The sequence below is a fragment of the Salvelinus sp. IW2-2015 genome, unplaced genomic scaffold, assembly GCF_002910315.2.
Source record: "Salvelinus sp. IW2-2015 unplaced genomic scaffold, ASM291031v2 Un_scaffold2530, whole genome shotgun sequence".
Taxonomy (NCBI): Eukaryota; Metazoa; Chordata; class Actinopteri; order Salmoniformes; family Salmonidae; genus Salvelinus; species Salvelinus sp. IW2-2015.
Window position 1 is genome coordinate 1 of NW_019943843.1, and position 4816 is coordinate 4816.

A 4816-nucleotide genomic window follows, 5' to 3' on the forward strand; every position below is an offset into this window, starting at 1 on the left:
CATGAGAAATCCTACTGAACCGAAAACCATAGGGAGTCCTACTAGACCTAACAACCAGGAAGATGTCCTTACTGAGACCCTAACAACCAGTAGGGAGTTCTATGACCTGGACATTGAGACATTCTATGACCTAGACAACCAGGTGAGGGAGTTCTACTGAGACCTAGACAAACCATGTGAGGAGAGTCCTTACGTAACCTAGACAACCAGGAGGGAGTTCCTCTAGAACCTACAAAGGGAGAGTCCCACGAGATCCAGACAACCAGGTGAGGAGAGTTCCTTACAGAACCTAGACAACCAGGGAGGAGTTCCTTACTAACCAGTACAACCAGGTGAGGGGAGTCCACTGAACCTAGACAACCAGGAGGATCACTGAGACCTAGACAACCAGGTGAGGGGAGTTCCTTTACTGAGACCTAGAACAAAGACAACCAGGTGAGGAGAGTTCCTTACTGAGACCTGGACAACCAGGTGAGGGGAGTTCCTTACTGAGACCTAGACAACCAGGTGAGGGGAGTTCTTTACTAATTAGTAACCTTAATTCATCAATCAAGAACAAGGGAGGAGTGAAAATTGTTTAACAATCAGATGAAAACATCATGACTGGTTGTGTTTATGACACAATAAAAGGTTTACAAGTTTTCAAAGTTAAATGACAAAAAATCTTTACGACTAGGCCCACTGAAATCCTATAGCAGGGGTGTCAAACTCATTCCACGGAGGGCCTAGTGTCTGCAGGTTTTTGGTTTTTGGTTTTTCCTTTCAATAAAGCCCTAGACAACCAGGTGTGGGGAGTTCCTAACTAATTAGTGATGTTAATTCATCAATCAAGTACAAGGGAGGAGCGAAAACCCGCAGACACTCGGCCCCCCGTGGAATGAGTTTGACACCTGTGTCCTATAGGAACTCTATGTGTATTTCTATGATGAGAGTCATGTGGGTGGTCCTGTACCGGCAATAAATTAATTCTACTTTTACCCCTGGATAAAAGTGTCTGCTTAAGTTGCAAAGAAAAAGCCATATCTCAGACTGGCCAATAAAAAAAAAAAGATTACAATGGGCAAAAGAACATAGACACTGGACAGAGGAACTCTGCCTAGAAGGTCAGCATCCCGGAGTCGCCTCTTCACTGTTGACGTTGAGACTGGTGTTTTGTGGGTACTATTTAATGAAGCTGCCAGTTGAGGACTTGTGAGGCGTCTGTTTCTCAAACGAGACACTCTATTAATGTACTTGTCCTCTTTCTCAGTTGTGCACCGGGGCCTCCCACTCCTCTTTCTATTCTGGTTATAGCCAGTTTGCGCTGTTCTGTGAAGGGAGTAGTACACAGCGTTGTACGAGATCTTCAGTTTCTTGGCAGTTTCTTGCATGGAATAACCTTCATGTCTCAGAACAAGAATAGACTGACGAGTTTCAGAAGAAAGTTCTTTGTTTCTAGCCATTTTGAGCCTGTAATCGAACCCACAAACATAATTGCAAAAGGCTTTTCTAATGATCAATTAGCCTTTTAAAATGATACACTTGGATTAGCTAAAACAAAGTGCCATTGGAACACAGGAGTGATGGTTGCTGATAATGGACCTCTGCACGCCTACTTAGATATTCCATTAACAATCAGCCGTTTCCAGCTACAAAAGTCATTTACAACATTAACAATGTCAACACTGTATTTCTGATCAATTTTATGTTATTTTAATGGGCAAAAAAATTAGATTTTCTTTCAAAAACAAGGACATTTCTAAGTGACCCCAATCTTTTGAACGGTAGTCAAATCATTATTATATATTAACACACACATATATATATATAGTTTGAAGAAGTCAGAGGGGGTGTGGTCCATCTTTACCATGTGATCTCGCTTCTTTTTCTCCTCCCTTCAGGTGAGGGAGCGACCGAGGAGGAGGCTGACCCCAGCCTGGCAAACTACCCATGGTTCCACGGGACGTTGTCACGCGTACGGGCGGCCCAACTGGTGCTGGCGGGCGGCGCTAGGAGCCACGGGCTGTTTGTGATTCGCCAAAGCGAGACGCGGCCGGGGGAGTACGTCCTCACCTTTAATTTCCAGGGAAAAGCCAAGGTGAGCCAATCACATGCAGGGCAACGCCAAGGTGAGCCAATCACATGCAGGGCAACGCCAAGGTGAGCCAATCACATGCAGGGCAACGCCAAGGTGACCAATCACATGCAGGCAACGCCAAGGTGAGCCAATCAACATGCAGGGCCAACCCAAGGTGAGCAATCACATGCAGGCAACGCCAAAGGTCAGCCAATCACATGCAGGCAACGCCAAAGGTCAGCCAATCACATGGCGCCACTCTTCTTCCTCTCCATTGAAACAGACAGACAGGTATGTCCCATGCCCTCTGGTGCTATTGAGACATGAAACAGACAGACAGGTAGCTTTCCATGCCTCTGGTGCTATTGAGACATGAAACAGAACAGACAGGTATTTCCCATCCCTCTGGTGCTATTGAACATGAAACAGACGACAGGTTTCACATCCCTATGTTCGGTGCTAATTGAACATGAAACAGACAGACAGGTATGGTTTCCCATGCCGTCTAGGTGCTATTGAGACATGAAAAGACAGAACGGTATTCCCATGCCTCTGTCTATTGAACATGAAGCAGACAGACAGGATGTCCCATGCCCTCTGGTGCTATTGAGACATGAAACAGACAGACAGGTATTCCCATGCCTCTGGTGCTATTGAGACATGAAACAGACAGACAGTAGTTCCCATCCTCTGGGCTATGAGACTGAAACACCAAGTATGCCCATGCCCTGGGTATCAGTCTCAGGTAAGTCAGGGCTCTTCTCCTCCGGTAGGTATCAGTTCGAATCAGGGCTCTCTCCTTCGTATCATCTCAGAAGTCAGGTCTTCTCTTCTCCTCCGGAATCCAGTCTCGGGATTCAGGCTGCTTCTCTTCTCTTCGGTATCAGTCTCAGGAAGTCAGCTCTCTCTTCTCCTCCGGATCAGTCTCAGAGAACAGGGCTCTTCTCTTTCTCCTTCGTATCAGTCTCAGGAAGTCAGGCTCTTCTCTCTTCCCGGTATCAGTCTCAGGAAGTCAGGGCTCTTCTCTCTCCTTCGGTATCAGTTCAGGAAGTCAGGGCTCTTCTCCTTCGGTATCAGTCTCAGAAGTCAGGGCTCTTCTCTTTCCTCGGTATCAGTCTCAGAAGTCAGGCTCTTCTCCGTCTAAGTCTCAGGAAGTCAGTCTCTTCTCTCTCGTGTATCAGTCTCAGGAAGTCAGGCTCTTCTCCTTCGTATCAGTCTCAGGAGAGGCCCTCTTCTCTCTCGTGTCAGCTCAGGAAGTCAGGGCTCTTCTCCTTCGGTATCAGTCTCAGGAAGCAGGGCTCTTCTCTTCTCCCAGGTCAGTCTCAGGAAGTCAGGGTCCTCTCCCTGTATCAGTCTCAGGAAAGTCAGGGCTCTCTCTCTTCTCCTCGGTATCAGTTCAGGAGTCAGGGTCTTCTCTTCTCCTTCGTATCAGTCTCAGAGTCAGGGCTCTTTCTTTCCTTCCGGTATCAATCTCAGGAAAGTCGGGCGCTCTTCTCCTATCGTATCAGCTCAGGAAGTCAGGGCTCTTCTCTTCTCCTCGGTAGCCATCTCAGGAAAGTCAGGGCTCTCTCCCCGGTCCCCGGTATCAGTCTCAGGAGCCAGGGCCCGTTCTGTCGGTATCAAGTCGTAGAAGGTCCAGGGCTCTTCCCGCTGTATCAGTCTCCAAAGGAATCAGCTTCTTCTCTTTCTCCATGTCAAGTCTCAGGAAGTCAGGGCTCTTCTCCTTCGGTATCAGTCTCAGGAAGTCAGGGCTCTTCTCTTCTCCTCCAGTGTGCGTCTTGGCATTCTGTGACTCTCCTCCAACAGTTCAGCATTATGTCCTGCTTGGATTTGTTTTCTAATTCTTTGTGGGTCTGTGTAATCTGAGGGAAATATGTGTCTCTAATATGGTCATACATTTGGCAGGAGGTTAAGAAAGGCAGCTCAGTTTCCACCTCATTTTGTGGGCAGTGTGCACATAGCCTGTCTTCTCTTGAGAGCCAMGTCTGCCTACGGCGGCCTCTCTCTGAGTCTGTACATAGTCAAAGCTTTCCTTAAGTTTGGGTCAGTCACAGTGGTCTCTTTCTCTCTCTTTCTCCGTCTCCCCCCATTATTTCTCTCTCTCTCTGTCTCTTTCAATCTCTCTCAATGTACAGTGTTAGAAGTTAAACTTTATACTGAGTGTACAAAACATTAAGAACACCTGCTCTTTCCATGACAGACTGACCAAGTGAATCCAGGTGAAAACTATGATTCCTTATTGATGTCACTTGTTAAATCCACTTCAATGAGTGTAGATGAAGGGGAGGAGACAGGATAAAGAAGGATTTTTAAGCCTTGAGACAATTGAGACATGGATTGTGTATGTGTACCATTCAGAGAGGGAATGGGAAAGACAACATATGTAAGCGTCTTTGAACAGGGTATGGTAGTACCGGCGCACCGGTTTGAGTGTGTATCTGTGTGTTTGTGTATCTGTGTGTGACTGTTTCCCGTGTGTGTCAAGAATGGTCCACCACCCAAAGGACATCCAGACAATTTGACACAACTGTGGGAAGCATTGGAGTCAATATGGGCCAGCATCCCTGTGGAACGCTTGACACCTTGTAGAGTCCATGACCCGACGAGTTGAGGCTGTTTTGAGGGGAAAAGGGGGTGCAACTCAATATTAGGAAGGTGTTCCTAATGTTTGATATACTCAGTGTATATTACTCATAATTCTTCCCTCTTATTCTCTCTCTCTCTCCTCCCTACTCCCTCCTCCCTCCCTCTCCTCTCTCC